The sequence below is a fragment of the Delphinapterus leucas genome, chromosome 3, assembly GCF_059928025.1.
Source record: "Delphinapterus leucas isolate spDelLeu-1000000601 "Yukka" chromosome 3, BTC_Dleu_Yukka2, whole genome shotgun sequence".
Taxonomy (NCBI): Eukaryota; Metazoa; Chordata; class Mammalia; order Artiodactyla; family Monodontidae; genus Delphinapterus; species Delphinapterus leucas.
This window is the reverse complement of record NC_143131.1, coordinates 113,877,535-113,900,011: the sequence shown is the minus strand read 5'-3', so window position 1 is coordinate 113,900,011 and position 22,477 is coordinate 113,877,535. Positions and strand designations below refer to the sequence as shown.

Sequence of the window (22,477 nt, the reverse complement as noted above, 5' to 3'; positions counted from 1 at the left end):
CAGAAGATTCTGCCTCAAAACCAAGAGACTGTACTGGACATGGCCATGACCTGCCTGCCCCACCCCTGATGCACTGGCGACTGTGTTTTGTATTATCTGTCCTCCCCTCTGCCCCCGAGGCAGTAATCAATGGGCTACCATTGACCTCGGAGTTGGGCCAAACTGATTCCCTGCCCTGGAACTTGGAATGACAAAATCCCAAGAGAACTGCAGTGCAGCAGCAGTTGTAGCTGAAAACTCATGACATTTCCCAAAGCCGGCTCTCCCTAAGCTGCGAGACAGAGGCCAAGGGGCAGAGGAGAGGGTGAGAGCCCTCCACCGTCAGGTGGAGAGAGGCCAGCATAGGGGAGTACCTGAGCCATCCTCTCCTACCCCTGGGGCCCAGAAGTCCTACCCTCCGTGATCCAGAAGTTGCCCTCCTACAGCCTGAGCTGAGTTGGGCCACAGGGACACTGAAATCCATGGCGATTCCATCAAATGTGTCCCCATGGCTTAATGTCCTTGAGCCCCAGATAGCCACCAGCCAGGAAAGAAGAGGGCTGAGCACAACCAACCCATGGAGGGGGAAGGGTCTCTGGGCCCTGGCCCAGCACCGTAACACTCTGGGGAGCTTCAGAACTGCAGCTGTCCAGACCCCATCGAAGGGCAACTGATTGGATAGGTCTGGGGTGGGGCTGTACGTCTATAGTGTTACAAAGTTCCCCAGGTGATCAGGTGGCTGAGCCTGGTTTAAGAACCACCAGTTTGGGCCATATACACCTTGCCTCACAAAAAACAGAATCCCCAGCACCTGGATGGCAAAGGACAGGGCCTGGGAAGCAATGTTGTTTTCTGGGAAGTTCCTCACCTGTCTGGAAAAACCTGTTCTCTTCTTTCTTGGGGCTCCACATGCCACCCAGCCTCCTCCAGGAAGCCTACCCTCCTTACGTGAGCTCCTCCCTGAGCCCCACCTTCCCCATCCTCTGCCATCCACGTCCCCTGTGGTTTCAGGCCTATACCACACACAGAAACTTCGTCCCTGGGGAGCTCCTGGCCTACTGGGACTGGCCTCTGTCCTGTAGGCTGTAGAGCCATCTCCAGGCCTCCCCTGAGCTTCCACTCTTGGATATGGCCTGGCCGTGGGCTGTGTGGGTGGGGATGGCCGTGGGAGAGGGACTGACTCCTTCTTGACCCTGCAGATCTATAGTGGCCCCTGTGCCGGGCGCCCTGCTGAAGGGGAAGCAGGCCCAGCAGGTCTTCACAGGCAGAGACAAGACACACCGGAGAGCTGAGCTGGGGCCCCGTGACTCAGCCCAGAACCCAGGACCGTTCCAGCAAAACCTTCATGCCTCTTCTTAAGTAATGGCACACAGAAGGGCAGGCGTGGGGGAGGCAGGAGTTGGGAGGAGAAGAGGGAGAGAGGAACCTTTCTGAAGCGCCTTCCAACCCAGGCAGGAGGCCAGCTCCCCCAAAGCCCAACCCCAGTGCCAGCTACTGCCCCGGTCTGCCACGGTCCTGAGCTATCGGTGCAGCTGGAAGTGTGCAGGCGTGGAGAAGGCCCCACCGTGCAAAATGTGCATTTGATCAAGGTTGAAAACATGGTGTAACATGAGTTCTCCTGATCTATTGGATTTCTGCGAAAGAGCCCTGAACTCCTCGCTCAAGTTCAACCTCAGGTCTCGGGAAAAATGAGTTTGTTAATTCAAGCAATTCCCCAGTGGTTAGTAGTTTATACCACATGCTTTGAAACAATGTGGCCTGAGTCAGGGGAGAAACTGAATGACTTCCTAGGGGAGAGCCAAGGCCTATCTGTTAACCTTGACAGGCTCTGCAGCCTCCTGCACTGGCCCGCCCAGCCCTCTGAGCCCCTCCCACGAGGCTCGGGCAGGGACTCCAGCTCCGCAGCTCACACACTCACAAGGAGCAGCCCCCACTATTCAGAGAACAGCCGGCTTCCCACACGCCCCACCCTGCAGGCTGGAGAGCTGGCATCTGCCATCAATTGCCTCTCCGAGAAGCCTGTGTCTCCAGCCATCACCGGGGTCCACTAGGACCCTCCCACCAGGCAGACCCAGCGAGCTCGTGCTGGCCAGCGTGGATGAGAGGCAGGGTCAGCCCTACTTATGGGTCCGTCTCAGGCAGGAAACGGTGGGGAAAATCCTTGGAAGAGAAGACTGCTTACTAGAGGAGCCCTGCCGACCACCTGGTAAACTCCATTCCCTCATGCAGAGAATACTTACTGGGTACCTGTTTCATGCCAGTCTCCATCCTGACCCAGAGACACCCCCCAAGTGTGGACCCGGGACCGTGCACAGGGGACAGTGACGGAACAAGGATGAACACATATTAACAGCCCCCTTCTAGGCCCTTCGCCGGTATTAATCCTCACAACAACCCTTGAGGGAGGCACAGATGAGTAAACCGAGGAGCAGATCAGTCATTTGCCCAAGCCCACCCAGCTGGTAAGCAGTCGTATGGGCATGTGGAGTCAGGCAGTCCAGCTCCACAACCTTTGCCCTTGACCGCCATTGGACCAGTGTCCTCCTCATTAGTATAATGAAAGCACTGCCCTGCCTGCCGATCGGTCACACCCGGGCACAACCTAGCACCCAGGAAGTGGTATCCTTAGGGGAAACCCAGGGTCTGAGGCGGGGGCTCGAGCTGCTGGCTCCCCTGCCCTGCCTCAGCGTACCTCGGACAAGATGTTCAACCTCTCAGCTTCCGTTTCCCTCGCTCTAAAATGGGGATGATAATTACCCATAAGGTTCTTGAGATAATTTCATGAAATAATGAATATTACATGGCTTAGCACTTTGCAGTATCTGCAAATAAAAATCTGGTAAAAGTTAGCTACTCTTTAGTAATTAAGATTATTAATAACATTTGATATTAATATGTGAGACATATATATATATATAAAATCCCAGTGCATGTAAGCCCTGATCAGGCCAAAGCTGGGGGAAAATAACGATATTCATAACACTATATCCATACCATTATTATTATTTCCAACTGGGCTCCCATTTCATGCTTTACCTAACGAAAGTCTCTTTTCTTACTAGCCTGATAAGCTGTCCGATGCTCCCCTTTTCTTCCCTCCTCCTCCCCTACCCCCATGTCCCCACGACATCCCTAAGCTCAAACACCAGGGCCACCGGGCATGGGCAACAGACGCTGCCACTGCAAACAAGACAAGGAACAAGAAACGTCTGCCACTTCTCAGGGGCTTTAGCATGAAACCCCCTGATGAACTTGACATTTGGGGGCAGAGCGTTTCACTTATAGCTCCTTCCGATAAGTCCAGCAAGACGGAAACATCCAAGCGATGCAAGGCCACGCTGCTCACAGGCGGAGGCCCTGACAGTCCACATCAGTGAGGACCACCGGCAAAGACGACCCATTTCCAGCTTACAAACCTCAACAAAAGGGACCGCAAAAGTTCAGACTCCTTCCATGTCTGATTCTCCACCTCTGCATGTGGGCAGAGGTGGGGTACTTTAGGTCCAGTCTCACTGGGTTTTCACCACAGCCAGACAAGGTTGGGACTAGTCTCTCCTGACAGCCAGGGAGCAGGCTAAGGGAGGTGCAGAGACGTCCGCAGGGCAGAGATGGGACAGAGCCAGGTCCTCTGCTCCCTGGACTCTTGGCCAGGGGAGGGTGTGGCGACCCACACTGCGCTTCTCTGGAAGGCTAAGCCACTCCTTCTGCTGGCTGCTGGGCCAAGAGGTCATAGCTCTGCCTCGCAGCACTCTGGCCAACCGTTCCATGAAATCACCCAAAGGCAACAGAAGCTCCGGGAACCGTCAGTCTGTAGCTGCAGCTTCCTCCCTGGCTGTGGGAATCTTCAGCTCCCTAGGGCTTGGGCTAAGTCCACTCTCCACACACACAGGGGAAACGTGCTAAAGGTCGGCCCTTGTTCCCAGACAAGGCCCACCGCTGGCAAGGCCACCCAGTGCCAGGGGCCCAGCTACACCAGACCCCATCTAGCTGGCTGCTATCTCCCCAGAGCCCTCAGCAGCGCTCTCTGAAGGACCGAACAGACATGGAAAGGCTGAGCTCCCCAAGGCGCCCATACCAGCCCTGTCCCGCCGCGCCCCAGACAGGAAAGGGCCACGGCTGCATCCCTGGACACACGCCCCAATCCCAGCTCGGCTGCACACACACACGCACACGCACCTTTCATATCCGTGGCAGCAGGCCCAAAAGGCAAGCAACAGACAAGCAGCAGCTGGCCACGGAGGGCAGCCGAGGAAGAAGGGCCCTACATCTCTTCCCGGTGCACAGGGTGGTGGGAGGGGCAAAAAGGGGCGACGGGGGCCAAGCCAGGCCTCTCTGCCTCTGGGACAAGCCCGTGCAACCCCTGACCCAGCAGCACGGGGTGCACAGAGATGAGAAAATGGGCCCGGTTTCAGTCCCGCCAAATCCTTCAGGATGACCATTGAAGCTGCGAATAATCAATTTTCTGCAGCTTCTTCAGAAGCCGGGATTTATTCTCTGAGTGCACAGAGCCATTGGCTGCACTGTTTCCCATCAGCTCCTGCCACGCTTCCAGGCCACTGAGCACAGCCCGCAGCCTCCGTTCTCCCTCGACGCTCAAACCCACGCCCATGGCTGTACCAGAGAGGAGAACAGAGCCAGGGGCGGGGGACCCTCAGTAACACCACCTCCCATTTCCAAAGCACCAAACCTTTGGGAGAGGACCCTCACACACAGCTGCGCTGGGAGACGAGACTAAGGGAGGGGAGAAGAGGGCAGACGAGCTGCCGGACCCTGGAACCGCAGGGCAGAGACGAGAATCTCTAGGCGGTGACATCGGTGCCGGCATTACTCAGCATCCACTGGCATTTTCTGAGCGCTGGCTGCCCAGGGCCCTGGGCCAGGGCTGTGCCCCCGCCGCCCGCCCCTCAGCTTCAGGACCTGACCCGGGAAGCTCCTGGCTGTCATGGCCACAGCAGCCGGTGTGGATGTGCTGATGCACGGGCAATATCCGTCCCACACGTGCACCAGCGTTCAGCAAGGGACACATCTGACCTGGTCATGTCCCTGGGGGGCCCAGAATCACGGTTGTAACTCTGCAGCAGGGCCCACTGAGCCAGGGGACCATCTGTGTGCAGCCCAGGCAGGTCAGTTCCTGAAGGCCCAGTCCTCGTTCCCTCTCTAGTCACTCTGGACAGACCCCAGCGCGGTTTTCGGTTTGCTCTCAGTGGTTCTCAAGGTGTGGTCCCTGGACCGGCAGAAGCAGCAGCATCACCTGGGAACTTGGATGAAATGCATTCTCAGGCCCCACCCCAGGCCTCCTCAATCAGAAATCCGGGGGTGGAGCTCAGCAGTGTGTGTTTTAACAAGCCCCCTAGGTGACTGTGACACAGCTCTGGATCACCAAGTCGTCGGGTTGGGGGCGGGGAGGGGTGGACAGGACACGGGGCCGGGGTGCCAGCAGCTCCTCTGCTCTCCTTCAGCTCAAGGCGTTGTACCCACTTCCCAAGCTAGCAAGACTGAGGGAGCCCTTTTGCTCCCAAGGGCTGCTCCTCTGTGAGTCAGGCGTCCTTGTGAGTCTGTGGGTCCTTGTAGGTCCCCTCACCCCCAGGAGGCTGAGAGGCTACCCCACTTCTCACTGCAGACCCCCAAACCCCAGGCACCCAGTCTCATCATGTGTTGAGGAATATCAAAGTTTTATTCATATCACGATTAAAATAATATTATACAACACACACTGACCATGTCCCCATTTCAGGGGTCTTTGCTGCTCCCTAAGTTAGAACTCTCTTCTCCCGACCAGCACGCTTCACTCAGGGCTCTGAGTAACGTCACCGCTTCAGAGACGCCTGTCCCGACCATCCTATCTAAGGTCACTCTTCAACAGCTCTGTCCCCTTACCCAAATTTTTCTGTATCTCCACCTAATAATGTTATTTACTCATCTTACATACTTACTCATTTGTCTGTGGGGTTTTGGTTTTGTTTTGTTTTTGGTCTATTTCCCTCTCTAGGTTGTAAACTCCATGAGGACCGGGATCTCATGTGTCCACTGCTGCATCCTCAGTGCCTAGGACATGCCTCTTGCACAGCAGGAGCTCAACCAATGTGCTAGTAAATGAATGCATGCACACAGAGAAGCAAAACTGTAGCTAGCCACTCCTCACGTTTAGCAATCTTGAACGCATAAAAAGCCAAGGCGAACTTGGAAATTAAATCCAAACAAAACCGACAAAATTAGATGATATGTTCTGCTCGAGTTAAATTGCCAAGAATGGGTTTTAATAGTAGAAAGACAGGGCCTCGAGCCAGTTCTGTTTCTGTATTTTGATGTAATTAATACCAACACAGAGAGTAAATGCTTGCAAACAGATGTATGCAAACAAAGTGGCATTAATAACTTTAAGGCTTTGTTTACAAGGATAAGCAGCTTTCATACAAAACCAAAACCCTACACATAGGCCTGCAGCACCAATTTAACGAGGGATTACCTGATGACTCTGTAGAGGTATCCTGTTCACTTGAAGCCACATCAGCCTCATGGTCGTACTAAAATCTGCCTTAAATAAACTCTTAATTTTCTCATCCTAATTCGAGCTATCTCTTCCTCACGTATTTTTTCCCAGCACAGTTGCTGCCAACACACTCTAACCGGTTGCCGCACGTCAAACTGGGATCTGTTTGTCATATGAAAGTGACCCTGGCCACCAGCAAACAGGTATCTTGGCCACTGGCGTGGCCTACTGGCACGTGCCTTGTTCTGCCCTCACTTTTCTCTGTCTGAACTAACGCAACCGAACTAAGCTTCCTCCAGACAGTGGACTGAGGCTATATTTCACTTTCCCTTGGAGCAAACGTGAGCAATCAAATACACCAACGCCATCAGGAAGACATGCGAATGTTTCTTAAATCATCCAGCAATACCAGGTTACAAGGTGGGTACCAAGATAAAACAGATAAGATCGTATGAATTCCAAGGATTGTCATCAAAATGGAAATGCAGACCTTTGAGAATTACAAAGCAGAGCCCTGAGCCACTGATCTCTTTACCTATTCAAGGACCTTGGCACTTGTCACCGAGGCCCCCCAGGAGACACAGAGGAGCACTGGTGCACTGAATTCCAGCCCAGGGACTAAGCACAATCTTACCAGTCGGAAATGCAACCATCAGGCCACCAGAAAACTATTAAAGTTCCCGTCCTGGCAGGGCCCGTGTGGAACTGCAAATCAGCTCACTGGATCCACACATGTTTGGAAATGGTTCTGTAATACTGGCATCTGCAAGGGCTTTCCAGGGATGAAGACATAATGGGTGCCAAAGGTTTAATTAAAATTTTATGGCGGAAAAACTTATACTTGAGAACATAAGTTCTCTCCAGTCTGGGTTTTGTTTCCCCTGTCAGTATGGACAAGAGCACCATGATTCTTTTATGCGGGACCTCTAAGCCCTGGGCTGCACAGTGGGGGGCTGCCTGCAGGGGGAGCCCTCCTGCAATGGGACTGGGCCCTGGCACCCTGCCCAAATGCTCACTGTGGCCTGGCACCTGTCCTCAGGGTGGGTGCTAGCCAAGACCAGCTACCCCGGAGGTCAGAGAGCAGGTACAGCTGAGCAGGAGGTCACCTTATCCAATCTCCTGCCAGCACGCAAGCCCCCGGCACAACCGTGGGACTCAGCAGCTTCTCTTAAGACTCAGCTCCCCGGGGCATCAGCCTAGAGCAAAAACAACTCTCCTTATTCATGCCTTACATGGCCCTTCAGTCTCTTCAGACGCTGAGGATGGGCTTCAGTGCAGCAAACATCCAGGGAGGAAAACCTCTCCTCAGCCTGTTCCTCCCCGTGCTGGAGGAAGCAGTTCTTGCAGATGCTCTCCAAGGCCTCAGGCTGCTTGTCCCAGTGACCTGAGGACCAGCCCCTCACCCTCCTGGTGGTGTCTCTCTCTCTCACACACATGCACACACACACAGCCTCGACCCGGGCAAATGCAGCCTCCTACCCAGTCTCCAACAGGAGGGAGTGCCCTGTTTGCCAAGAAAGCATTGCTCTGTGTCAGTCATCTCCACTCAACGCCCAGGCGTGAGGATGAAGCCAGGAACCTACAGAGAGAGACAAAGGCCCAGCAGCCCCACCAAGCCGGGGACAGTTCAGCCCAGGGCGTGGCATCCACGGGGAGGAAGAGGCCTGGGACTAGTTCCTTAGCCGGCGGCAGCATTGCCCACCTCCCACGGAGGGAGCGCCCCTTCCAGCGGCCCCCAAGACTTGGCTCCGAGCCCACCTTCCCCTCACCTGACTGCAGGGAGGCTTCTGTGTTCTTCCATGTTCTAGTGGCCCCCAGTGTGCCCACATTTCCGGCTCAAGGACCCAAGAAAGGAGACTGGGGTCCCAAGACGAAGAGGGGCTTGTCCAGGACCCCCACCAACCTAGGCCCACGCTTGATGGGAGAGAAACCAGGGCCCTCCCAGAAACACATTTCAGTTAATGGCAACGTTCCTTTCCCATCTCTTCACTTCAAAAGGCTTTCTCTGAGACACTTCTTACAATAGGTGTCATTAAAGGAAGGGGGATTTAGAAGTGACAGGTGGAAGCAGCCTGGTCAGGCCACCCACCCCATGGCACATTTCCTCACCGGCTCCCCAAGCCAGGAGGCCAAGGGAAACCGATCCTGGGTCCAGCCCCGTGGTTGGAGATGGGGCATCTCGGACCATGACCCCCCAGTGACCTCAGTGGGTAAAAAGGGCAGGCTGGTTCCTGCCTCGTCCAAGTCATGGGCGCAGTGAGAGGTGAAGGTGCCTTGAGTGGGAGGGGCTTTGGCAGTGACCCTACCTTGACCCAAGGGTGCCTCACAGAGGCGGTGAAGGAAGGGGCCTTGGAAGGCCGTATGTTGGGGTGCTGGATCTGACCTTTGGGAGAAATCATCAACTAGCGTGGGGATCAGTCACCCTCCCTCTGCCTCCAGGGACCCAGCACTTTCCAGGTAAGCACCAGGTGGCACGCCAGGCCTCCTGCGTACATTCAGTCCTCTCAACAATGCTAGGAGGTATGGATCGTTTCCAACTAGTAGGTTGGGAGTCTCAGTTTGCTTAATAAGTGAATAACTTAGTAACTTCATGCCTCATTAAGTAACTTGTCCACGGTGTCAGTCAGGGTGTGGCAGGGTGCTCTCCACTGCCACCTCATATTCCTGACCCCCAACCTTTCTGCCGTAGGGAAAGCAGCGCCTTCTCAGACCTTGGGGACCAGCTGAGCGAGGCTGACTGAGCCTGGCTCCCCCTCTGTGGCCACCGCCCTGAACCCACCCGCTTCAGTGCTTGTGTTACAGACTGTGTGGTCTCAACCCTGGCTGCCCACCCTGCTCTAGCTCCACCCACGCGCTCCCTCCCTACCTTCCTGAAGCACTTCTCTGGCATCAGCACCCACCCGCCCCAAAGCCTTCCATGGTTCTCTGTTTTCACACACTGAAGTCCAGGCAGACCAGTCACTGAAGGCCTCATGCGACAAGGCAGCAACCTCTGCTCTCTAGACATCTTTTTCGGGGCTCTCACACACACATATACTATCTCCCACCCAAATGGGACTACCCACTGAACTCCTGGCTTGGCCTGCCTCTAAGGTCCCCAACTTCACATGCGTGCAGACCCGCGGCTGCTGCCCAGAGCTGGGGGTCTGCCCAAGCGTGAGGGGAGCTCATCAGCCAGGGGAGGCCCACGTGCTGGTCACACAGCTGCAGAGCGAGGGCTGGGTGTGGGAGGGGACTTGGTGGGTGTGAGAACTAAAGTACTGCCCGCCATATCAGTAAACAAAGGATGTTGCAGCCATCGAGCCATTACCTTCCAGCCAGACGATGAGCTTGGAGGGCACTGAGGAAGAGAAGACAGGGGATACGGGCCCCAGATAGCTGAGGTGCAGATCAAAGGAATGAATGCAGTGAGCCCAGATTCTTGCCTCTTCCCATACAGAGAAAAGCGCTAACTTCCTTAACTTGAGATGCCTGGTTTTCTTTTATTGACAGTAATCCTCTGAATGTTCCGACCACCCGGTCTCTTGTTGCAAAAACTTCTGTATATCCTGGCTTCCCCCTTGCCTCTTCGGAACAGTTTTCTCAGCGTTATCTGAGATGCCGTGTCCTGGGCTTAAGTCCTCAGACAGTCTGCCGAATAAAACACAGCTCTCACCTTTTAGGCGGTGAGTGTTTTCAGCGCACAGGTGCACAAGCCGCTCAGCGGCCTGGGCAGAGGGCACCCTCCACTCCCGACCGCCGGTTTCCCGCAGGGCTCTGCACACACTGTCTCCACCCTCAGGGTGGTCCTGCCATCCTGGTCTCCCCTGGCAACTCCCCTGAGGGGCCGGGCACTGCTGAGTCATCCCTCACCCACGAAAAGCGCAGCAACCCCCCCGCCCCGGTTCTGTACAAAACACACAAGCACAACCACTGCCACACAGCCCTTGTGCAACCTGGCACCGTCCTGCTGGCAGGTACTTGGGGATTTCTCTGCGGCTGCACCCGCTCCCAGGGCAGAGGGCCACACACACACACCCTGCACCTGGAGAACGGTGGCCAGGCGCACCTCGGCCCTGGAGAGGCCTCTGCTGACCTCCGTGTGGGCTGCTGGGTGCAGGGGCTCCTGGGCAATGAGCACCGCCGCGGCCCTGGCCTGCCTGAGGCCTCTTCTGCCTGCACATGGGCCACTGCTTTCACCACACACCTTCTTCCGGCCCGTCCCACTGTGCTTCCCAAAGCCACTGAGGGCCTGGAGACAGGGCCCACTGGGTGCCGGATGGGGACCACAGCCTGAGCGCCGGCTCCACCACTGGCTCAGAGAGACTCTGGGAGAGTCCTTGTTCCTGTCTGGCTGCTGTTTCTTCACACATAAAACAGAAGCTGGGACTAGACTGATGACTTCCCAGCTTTGCTCCTAGAAGCCTGGTGGTCACACTTGTGGCCTGGAAGTGTCTCAGAGCTGAGACCTCCTGTCCCTGGTGTGTCACCCTGGGTGAGTGCTTCCTCTTCACAAGACAGAATCCTGGCCTCACCCTTTCTACCCACTCAGATACAGGCTTCCAAGAAGCTACAGAATGGGAGGCCTGGGCCAGAGGTCAGTGGGCCCTCTACCCTGGGCAGGTCAGGGCAGGGTGAGGGAGAAGGGCCTGGCAGAGGGAAAAGCACCCAGTCAGCATGTGGATGCTGGCAGAGTCTCAAGGGGCCAGTTCCAACCACACGAACGAAGGAACCGCAAGATAATGGGCCACTGCCTCAGCCAAGTTCCTGGCCTCTAAAGACAGCCCTGCTGGGATGGCAGGAGTCAGCTTCAGAAGTCGCCAAAGCCTCAGGGGTCTGGGGTCCAGGGGGGCAGAGGCATCAGGTCTGGCTCAAGACCCCAGCCCCCCTACTCCCAGGAGGCCTCTCCTGCCCCTCACCCCTTCCCACCCCAAGAGGCAGGCTGGATCAGTCAGGATCCGGTTGGGAGAACAGAGCCCAAAGCTCACGCCCAGGAGGGCATCACAGTGATGCGGTTACACAGCTGGAGAAGCTGCAAAGACAAGCAGGGGAAAGACAGGCGATGCAGAGGTCATCAGCCTTAGCAAGAGGAGGGCAATATCCACCCTAGGACTGGAGGAAAAGCTAGAGGAGGTGCTTCGAGAGCCCAGAAACCAGGCCATCCAGTAGAAGCTACATTCACACAAGGGCCTTCTCCTGCTGAGGGAGCCAAGACCATGGGGAGACAGGCCAACGAGTGAGAACTGGAGCCCCGGGGGAGGCGGGTGCTGAGGGAGAGAGACGGGAAGGAGTGCCCTCTTCTCTCCCTTCCTCCAGCCCTCCAGCCTCCTGCCGGTGGAGCCAGCAGGGGAAGGGCTGGGAACAGCTCTGAGCAAATGAGGGCCACGTAGACACCCTCAGCCTCCCACCTAGAGACCCTGATGCTCCCAGATCCTGCCCACACTTCAAAGTTCAGCCCAACCATCTCCCCTCGGGAAGCTCTGGGGGCTGATTCTGCACCAGCCCTGCTCTCAGTCTGTCCGGCCACACTCCCCTGGCCTTGGTCCCCTTGCCCACGTGGGGTCAGGGCAGGAGGCCCTCTCTTTGACATTCTGGGCTTTCTCCATCACCACCATCAACCCCAGCCTCATGTTCTGCCACCTCCTCCCTTCCACCCTCTCCCGCCAGCTGTTCACCAAACCCACCAGGTCCTTCCGTAGGTCACGCTTTCCCCCAGCTGCTCAAGGGGAGAGCTCAAGGGCATGCTTCTGTCCTAACTTCAGATCCAGTTGTATGACCTCGGGCAAGTCGTTTGCCCTCCTCTGTCCCCTGACCGAGAAAAGGCAGGTAGCAGCACAGTGATAAGCAAGAAACAAGAACATGTGTGCTGCAAGCTCAGCACCACCCATGGTCCAGGGGTTTTGCTCAAAACCACTCTCACCCCCTGCTCTGCCAATAGAGATTCTCCCGTGCTTCAAGGTTCAACCTCCTTGGTGTAGCCAGACCAGTGAGCTCAGCTGAATGGTCCTGTTCCCTACCAGCAGCCCACTGCTGGGGACCATGGCTCTGTGACATAAGACCAAAGCCCCCTTTGAGAGCAAGGCAGGCAGCCTGGGGGCGTCGGGGAGGTTTACGCACAGGTCCAGTGAGAAGCAGTATTACATGAGCACGGAAGCTGCCAGGTCTTCCCTGTGTCCTTACCCACAGATCAGGGAAATAAGCGCTCCCTCCCTTTCTATGACCCCCTTCCTCGGGATAAGGAAGTTCCCTCCTTCTTCCTCACAGGCACCTGCCCAACAGTGGCGGGTAGCAGAGGTACGAAGTGGGCAAGTGGCCTCATGTGAACTCAGGGTGAATCAGCCTCGGGGCTCACCTCCAGCTGCCAGCCCATTTGCAAAGGTGAGGAAAACTTCTAGAAGACGGCACACCCACCACCCAGCCTGGATGCCACTGGTTGGCCAGCTCTTCTCTCGGTGGGAAAGGCAATGCCACGCTCACCGCTTGTGCCCTGCCAGCCTTGGACAGGGCACTGACCAAGTCGTGAGGCGCTCCTCTCACAGAGCCTTCCCAGGAGGTCAAGAGCCAGGCTGGGCTGTGCCCTCTTGGTTTCCCAGCAGAACTCAGGGTAGGTCGAGGGGTCACCCCCACTTCCCCGTGAAGAGCTCAGCAGATCCCCAGCACGTGGTTATCAGATGTTATCACTCATCACTTACTAGCTGTGGCCTTGGGCGAGTGAGTTCAACTCCATGGGCCTCGGTTTCCTCCTCTGCAAAGTGGGAGTGATAATAGTACTGCCTCCTGAGTGGTTATAAGCAACCAGGGGCTTCAGGCACATAATAAGAGCTTAATAAGTTGGATCTATGATAACTTATTACCCCCATTCTACACAGGAAGAAAGGGAGCTTTAAAAGGGTCCCCAGATAGACACAATTTGTCCTGAGTCCCTGCAGGATCAAATCTGTAGAGGTAGCCCTATGATTGCGTGTAAGCCTGGAACCTTTGGAGAGAACAGGAAGCCCTCTCCTTTGCCCCAGGCAAGGACAGCAGAACAGCGGTCACTGATGGTGACTGGAGCCGGGTGTTGCATCTTCTATCACAGGGATCCTCGTGACTGTAAAGGTTCAGCATGGCCCAGCTCAGACTCCACCGGTAAAGCGTAAATCACAGAATCTCAGGCTTACGAGGAACTTTAATGCCCATTCAGGTCCACTCCACAGGTGGGCACAGATCCCCTCAAAACCTAGGCCCGGACACTGCTTGAATACCTCCAGTGATGGGAAACTCTGTACCTGCAGAGGCCAGGAATTCCACTGCAGATGCACGTGAGGAGAGGGGAACGGGAAACAAACCAAGGGGCCAGAGGAGACTGGGCGCTGAAGGCCAATTCTGCCAGCTTCTCAGATGAGCCCGAGGTATGTGCAGCCTCCAACCTCCAGGCCACCGCCCTCTGCCTGAGGAGTCCCGTTCTCTAGGAATTGAGGGCACCTCCCAGGAGCCAGGCTTGAGTGGGTAGATGTGGAAACAGGCCGAGGCACACACCAATGGGTTCCACCCCACCAGGCAACAGGAAAGAGAAAAGAGTGGTCCCAGGCCGGGCCCAGCAGCAACAGCCACCGCCAGGAAGGTCCAAACGCCCAGATAATGAGCCAGATTCTTCTTCCAGAGACACCAGCTAATGAAGGGGGCACAGGAAGCCCCGTGCCACAGGCGCAAACTATTTATACAAGTGTTAAAAATACATTTCAAAAGAAAGCAGGGAAGCCCGAGGAAACCCTCTGCCGCCCATTTTCAACCCAGAAAATGATTTCTGAATACCGCGTTGGTTTGTTTTCTGAAAGGTGTTTGAAGTCTCTCCGTGTACCCTTTGGGCAACTTTAATTCCTCCTCCTAATCCCCTATTAAACCTGATGCTCACTAGCACAGTCCGCTTAGGGGATTATGATTTTTATTCTTTTATTTTATTTTATATATACAGGTATATATTTGGGTCCATGTGCATTCCTATGTTTTTATATAAATTTCAGAAGGCACTGTCAGCCTCACTTCTCCAAGAGGCCCAAAATAGCCTGAGCTTCGTTTAGGCGCGAGGGGGATTTAAAATGAAATGTAAAGGGACAGAAGACTACAGTTTTTAAAATCCATTTTCAAAGCCTTGTAACCTTACAGCCAGAGATGAATGGGTTCGTGGGAAAGTGTAAGAAGGAACACGTGAAGAGCTGAGCCTGGGAGGAGCAGGGTGGGGTGGGGGGCACCTTTGCCAATGCCTGGCAGAGCTGGAGGGACCCCCCCCCCCAACCCACCCAGGCGACCAGCTGCACAGGCCCGGGAAACAGGAAGGCACAGTGGTCATCATCGTCACTGCCAGCAGCAAGTCCCTCTCCTTAAACACCTGCTACGTGCCAACTCTCGTGTTCAACTCTTTGCACACTTCACCTCATTAAACACAGCAGCTCTCTCAGGAGGGTGCCGCTAGGATCCCTGGTTTTCAGATAAGGAAACTGAAGCATGGAAAGGTCAGGTGACTTCCCTAAGGTCCCACTGAAGAAACGGTAGGGAAAAAATCACATATGAATGACGACGATCATGATGATAATATTAATTGAGTGCCGGTAACACGCCAGGCACAGTTTTATGTGCATTATCTCATTTAACCCTCACCAAACGCCAGTGAGATAAGTCCTGTTATTAACCTTATTTTACAGATGAGGAAACCAAGGCTCAGAGAGACTAAAAAAAAAGCTGCCAGAGGTCAGAGAACCAGTAAGGACCTCTGACTTGAACCCAGGTCAGTGAGACCTCAGGACCCAAGCCCTCAATTTCTCCTCTCTCACTCCACAAAGTAATGGCGTGCTCCCCAGCCACAGAGGACTTAAGGACAATGGCACAAGAGATGTGACAAGGCAGCATCCCTCCCACTGGTCCTGGAGGCCTAGTAACCAGGGGTCTGTCTAGGTTCTGGATCATCAGGGCCCCAGCAGCTGAGGTAATCTGGGAAGACTTCCTGGAGGAAGGGGCTAAGAGGTAGGCTGGGGAAGAATGGGCTGAAGCACAGAAGACAGTGGAAGTGGATAAAATGGGGCGCAAATGTAAGAAAGGACGAGTATGCTCAGAGGCGCGTGGCTGGAGACCTTAGGAGTCAGATAAGGCAGAAGGATCGGGAGAGAGGTCTGGTCTGGGGACAGACATCTAGGGGTCACAGAACCATAGGGATCCTTCCACCAAATCCACCCTCCCTGCCTTCCCTCCAGTGACTGGGCACGAAGAAAGCATCCCTGCTCCTGTTCAAGGACAGCTCCTGCCTTCAACACCAAGTTGCACCTCCTGAACCTTCCCAAAGACATTGCTCCTGCCGACGGCCCCTCTCTCGGGATCATTAAACTTCTGCTTCCTCCTGCATCATTCACATCAGCATACAAATGTGCTCTATTTTTTCCTATGTCTCAGAAAACCCTGCCTTGACCCCCACATCCCTCTCAAGGTGCCACCCCGTTTCACTGCTGCCCGTTTTATGGCAAAACACCTCGAGAGCTGTGGGGGAATTGGATAGAGCTGTCTCCTCCCACAGCTCCCCAGTGGACTGGCTCTCACCAGGTCACCAACAGCTCGGGTGGTCAAAGGCCACCCTCAGCAGCCTTTCCCTCCCACCCGTCTGGCTGTATCTTCCCCATCGCCCTGGCTGGTGCCTCCCACATCTACGACTGCCCCGTCCCTAGTCTCTGAGCCCTCTTCTCTTCTATCTTTCCACCCACCAGCTCATCCAGTCCTGTGGCGCTAAATTCTACACCCATGATGCAAAAATGTCTATGTCCAGCCCCGCCCCTCCCCTCAGCGCCACACGCCTGACAGCAAACTCGATGTCATCACTTACAAGTCTAAGAGGCCTCTCAAACTTAACAGGTCCCAAACCGCACTCCTGATTCCCACTCCCCCAAACCTGTTCTTCCTCTGCTCCTCCCCCACCTCAGCAAACGGCCCGTGGGGCTGAGGCAGAGAGGGAAGTTAGGTGTAACTCTTGGCTTGAGCAACTCTGTGGACGGAGTGCCAGTCCATCAGAAAATCCTCTTGACTATACCCCCAGCACATACCTGGAGCCACCCATGTCTCTCCAGCCTCACCATGCCCCGCCAGCCTACGCCGTCACCATTTTGCACCTGGACTCCTGCACTAGCCTAACTGACCTCCCGTCTTCACCTCTGCTCCCTACAATCCACTGTCCATTCAGTGGTCAAAGGGATCTTTTTAAAACACAAATCCAATCAAGTCATCACCACCACCACCACTCCAGCTTCCCACTGTACTTGGAATCATATCCAAACTCCTAGACATTGCCCCATACAGCCACATAGGATCTGAACTCTATCTCACCCATATCATCCTTTAGCACTCCCTTCTGGATTCCTACATCCAGCTGTATTGTCCATTCTGCATCTTCAACACACTAGTCTTGTTCAACCCCAGGGCCTTTGCACTTGCGGTTTCATCTGCCTGTAATGCTTTCCCCTGATATTCTCGCAGCTGATCCCTTGTCATGCAGATCTCAGCCAAACCGTCACCTCCGTGGGGAAGCCATCCCTGACCACCCAGTTTAAAAGAGTTGTCCCTCACATCACCCATTTTTAATGCTTTATGGTATACTTGTCACCCCCGACAATTTCCTTGTTCATTGATATATGTGTGCTACCTGTGTCTCTCACCAGAGTGGGAGCCCCAGGAGGCAGGGACCTCATCTGTCATGCATTCTGCTGTGCCCCCAGCATCCAGCACAGAACCTGGCCCAGCCTTGATGCTCAGTCACCATGATGTGAGTGACTGTGTCCTCCCATCTCTTCAGCCCTCCTCCTATCACCCACCCAACCTCCCCCAACACCCTGGCCTTTCTCACAAGGCCCACTGTCCACATGTTGAAGATCAGTGTCCTGATTATGTCAGAGCTTAGGGGTGGGGGTGAAGGGGAGTGGGAATCACAGTGGCTGTCTTTACCCCCCCCACACACCCGAGCCTCAGCCACCACTCCCACCTCCCCACTGCCCTGGGCCATGCCTGCCCTGGCCTGAGGACAAAATGCCGAGGAGGCAGCCCTGTGCTCTGGAGCACCAGCTCTGCAGGAAGACAGCCAGGGCTCAAATCCTGGCTCCCCACTTATGGCCAAGGGACCTGAGCAGGTCTCTTCACCTCTCTGAAGACAGTGAAAAGGTCAGTGGTTGCCAGGGGGTGGGGGAAGGGAGGGATGAACAGGTGGAGCACAGAGGATCTTTAAGGCAGTGAAACGACTCTGTCTGATACTATCATGGTAGATACATATCATTAAACATTTATCCAAACCCATACAATGTACAGCAATAAGAGTGGACCCCAACATAAACTACAGACTCTGGGTGATCATGATGTGTCAACACAGGTGAATCAGTGATAACAAATGTGCTACTCTGGTCGGGGGAGTAAATGGAAACTCTCTTTACCTCCCCCTCAATTTTGCTGTGAACCTAAAACTGCTCTATTAAAACGAAAGCTATTAAAAAATTAAAAAGTTGTAAAACCCCAGCACCAAGCCTGGTGCCCAGGATTCCCTTCTGATATGTATCTGGCTGAATGTGACTATGCCTCTTTATGCCTTCAGTCTACCAAGTAGCTAGACACAGCCCTGATGCTGCAAATTTATTGTGCCATAGTTAAAACGTTAAGCCACACTTAATACCTGCAAAGTCTGAGTTCTAATGATGGCCACACTGACAAACTTATGGTCCACTCAGCCCCTCACTGCCAGACAAAAATGTAGGGACCGAGCTCTGCAGCCTCGTTACCTGGGCCACAGGGAAACGTCCAGCTCAGGCTAACCCATAGGGTATGCGTTGGTCCTCGGAGTTGCACCAAGACGTCCTGGCCTGAATGCCCTTCCCAGCAACCTACGCCATCAATACCAGCCCAACCCATGGTGTCTCCAGGCCGCAAAAGCACTTGCTCACATCGCCAGCACCCTGCCCACACCCCAGCCTCTAAGCAGCCCAGGGAGGAAAAGAGAGTGAGGACTACAGGCCCCTCCATGCACATAGGGACATTAATACCCAAAGACATGTAGAACTCGGCCCCGGGGCCACACAGAGAGTGAGGGACAAGAAGCCTGGAAATCCAATAGTCTGACTCCTGTTTCCTTGTTCTTTCAACCCCTCTGTCCTGGGCGGCTTAAAAAAAAAAAATTAGAGATAGACTTATTATCATCAATACTCTTTTTTTATCTCTATTAGTACCAACAAAAATTCAAATTCCTCGTTCTTGTCTAGACTCCACAAAATGCCATCTTTACAATTGTTTTCGATTCCATTTTATGATGTGGGCTTCACCATAAGCCTATCAGGTTGGTACCAGCCTTCACATCTCACAGATTTTGAACCGAGGCCCAGCAGGGTTTCTGGCTGGCCCAAGGTCACATGGAGCATCAGAGGTGGGGGCCATGTCGCCTCCCATGCCAGTGCTCTGTGCTCTCCACCCACCACCTCTCACACCTAAACCAAACCCCCACTCCAGGTCCCTAGAGACCCACAGCTCCTCACCAACTACCTGCTGTTGGAGGTGTCACTCTGTCCCCCGCTCCTACGCCTCTCATCTTGTTGACCTCAGCCCATTGTCTTTGAGGTAACAGAGTCCACGTTTCTAGACAATGGAGCCTCCGGAATCCCCACCAATGTACCCAAATATACCTGCCAAATATCACCACCATCAGGTCATCCTCCACCACCGCCAAGAGCACAGCTAATGGCGCCTCCCAACTAGTTGGGGCATCAGCCGCAAAACAAAGTCCTGAGAATGGGCCAGATAGTGCAAGGCAGTGGCCGATGGACAAAATGTACAGACCCCAGAGCTCTGGGCGGGCCTGGGCTCACCTCAGCATTATCCATCCATCTGTCACCTATCCGTAGCAGCCAGCACCTCAACGTGTTCATTTCTGCAGAGGCCAGTCTAGCTCGGAAGCGTCACCAAGCCCAAGCTTTACGCCAGGCGCTTGAGCCTGGGCAGCACAGGCAGATAACCCCCATTTCCAGGTATGCCTGTGGTCACTGGTCAAGGGCAAGCCCTTGGGAAGCCTTCTTCCATCTCTGAGATGTCCAGCAGACAAGCCTAACCCATGTGGGAAATGCACAGACAGTGGTACATGGGGCCATGGTTCAGGAAGCTGACCTGGCCAGACGGCCTTGGGCAAGGGGAGTGGGGGGAACTCAACAGAGAAGGGGCTGGTTCTCAGGGAGAGAACTGAGCTGACATTGGAGGGGTGGGACAAGGCATGGAGGTAAGAGTCTACAAATATTTGGAAGGTGCAAACACCCAGGAAGGGCAGAATTACCTTGCCAAGCAACCAAATGTTTTAAGATATCAGGCAAAACTCTGACCATAATTTACTTCTTGTCTTTAACTGAAAGCCTCGCCAAGGGTGGAGGAGATGGCCAGACGTTGGATCCCCTGGTAGCATGGAGTGGACTCCATAGAATGTTGGTCAGCCAACAGCACCCTCATAGGACTCCCGGGGATGAGGACAACAAAGAGACCCACACAGAATCTCCACATCATACTAGATGCTGGGCTTTTAGGGAGGGTGGGAGGAATTGTTCAGTGCACATCCCAGTCGTAGGGGACCCTCACCACAATACAACCTTCCTGGAGAGAGGTCAACCCCGACAAGCCTCCCAGAATCCCTGAGCTCCTCGTACAAATGGAGAAAGCCAGGCCCAGAAAGGGTCGGGGACTTGCCCCGGTCACACCAGGCATGTGAGAGTCAGAAGTACTCCTCTCTCCCGATGCCCGGGGTAGCCCCCTGCCGCATCAGCAAGGCCTTTGCACTTTGTAGTTTTTCCCTGGGGCCCTGCCCAAGCTATTGAACTTATTACATAACAGCTGACAAGTGGCCCCCCAAGTATTTGCGACAAGTACCCTTTGCTTCGTCAATGAAGCTTTGCTGTAAAGCGTCCTCTCTTCCCTAAATATGGTCTCTCCATGGCTGACAGCACAGAGCAGAGCGCACGCCCAGAGAAAGGACAGGAAAATGGGTATAAAATTACATAATAACGTCTGGTTCACACACAAGTTTCTCTCAACCGTGGAGACCCACTGGGAAAAGTCGAGGCAAGATGACCAAAGGTTTGATAGGTCTTTTAAAGTTTTGTTTGGTCGAGATGTTTGCTCTTGTTTTAAAAACTTCTTTGTCACAGATAAAATTGTTCTCTAATTTGGTCATACATTTGGATTTCATTATTTTCAGAATGTATTCCAGACATCTAAAATTAAACAGATGTCATCAACCCCGTTTAGACCTAAAGACTTGTAACCAAACGGTGACTTCAACCCCACTGCAATACCGACTTGGAACACTGTGTTTTAGTCATTAAAAGTTTTAAAACTCTGCCCCATTTTTCTCATTTCCTATAATGAGATCTCTTCCCCCTCCTTAAAATATGCCAATTCTTCAAGGGTCAGTAGAAAGTCAAACCGGAGAGTAAAGCAAATTTAAATATGAAAAATGGAAGAGTGAAATATGAAATCCTTATCCACTGAAACCCTTACAGAGAAGCTGAACCTCGGCTTCATCACAGAGGAGGGAAAATGGCACAGGAGAGAGATAGACCGTAGTGTGAGTGCAGGAAGGGGATTTGACTTCTAAAGCCTGAATTGTTTTATCGTTCCTTTTCTGACAGGGATTAGATTAGTGAGAATCCTCCAAGCCTGCTCGAGGCATCCCGGGGACGGTTAAGAAGAAACGACAATTCTTTCTCTCCTCTGAACCTCATCTCCGAGCTCGCCCCCAAATGAATTTGTTAAACGGCATAACCAGGTCGGAGGAAAATGCCTGTGTGAGACGCCCAGAATTCACAAGCAGGGGTACCTGGCCGTTGGGACATGCCTGAGCAGTGGGGGAGGGTTATCTGGATCTGGGGTTTGGAGGTCACACTTGGGGTCTGGCCTGCTGCGCCACATAACGTCTTCATTACATCAATTTCTTAAGCAAAATGGAAAGAATAAAATTAGAGAAGGGCATGAGAGAGGTCCAGAGACCAGAGAGGACCTTCGCATCTCCCGTGGTACCTCCACCCGCCCTGTTCTGGCCCCGAGCAAGCAGGCCTCTGCCCCTAAGTCCAGTCCCCACCCCACCCACGATATAGAGCTGGTGTCTCAACCGGGCCTGCTGCCCTCGGGAGCCCATGCCAAACATCGCACTGCCCACTCACCACCCCACACCTGAATTCAGCTCAGGCCCCATTTGGCACGCCCGCCCTTCCTTCCCTGGCCACGTGCCTGCACAGGACCCAACACTGGAAGGAGCGGGGAGAGAGGGCGGGAGAGCTCTGAGCCACTCACCTAAGCTTCCTGATGCAGCACAGACTCCCCAGGCCCCTCCCCTCCCCACAGAATAACTCTCTGTCCTCACTCCTCTGCCTGGGGCACCTCTGAGATGGGAAACGAGCTTGCTTCTAAAGAAAGGATGGCACCTCCTGGGGCTCCTGGCCCCAAATACGTGTTCCAAGCAACGTGCTCAGCCCCAGGCCTCAGGGAGGGACATGGCCATGGATCTGCTTCCACAGGGACAAGCAGAATCCCTGTTGGGGTCTCTGCCATGGTCACCCGAGAGGGGAGGCAGCCAGACAAAGGAACTCACACAGAGACCTCTGGGAGATGACAAAGTCAAGGGCCTCCTGCGAGGCGGGCAGAAGAAAAAAGTGATGCCTTTGAAACACACGAAGGGCCCATCTTGGCCCTGAGTCGGACCTGTTCAGTATGTTCCAAACATAAGAACCCACCCAAAACACCATCCCAAAGCTGGCTGTAAGTTCACAGATGCACTTACCCCCCAAGTCTTCGGCAAGTCAACCTCCCTGGGCCTTGATTCTCCCTCAGGCACCTCACGGTTGATTTGCAAGGATTTGCTCTCCACGACTGGCAAACAGCTTCGCTGGCAATGCCAGCCTGGATACAGTAGCCCTGGCTGGCTGGCTGTGGCGCTCTGCTCAGAAGGACTGCGTTCTCGGACTTCATTAGTGATGTCTGCCTTAACTGTGGGAGGACAGA

The 22,477-nt window shown here is 54.3% G+C and overlaps 1 pseudogene; it reads right to left on the bottom strand.

The window, feature by feature from the left end:
* Nucleotides 1–22,477, bottom strand: part of LOC149749648 (uncharacterized) — a 133,339-nt pseudogene that overhangs the window by 61,781 nt on the left and 49,081 nt on the right.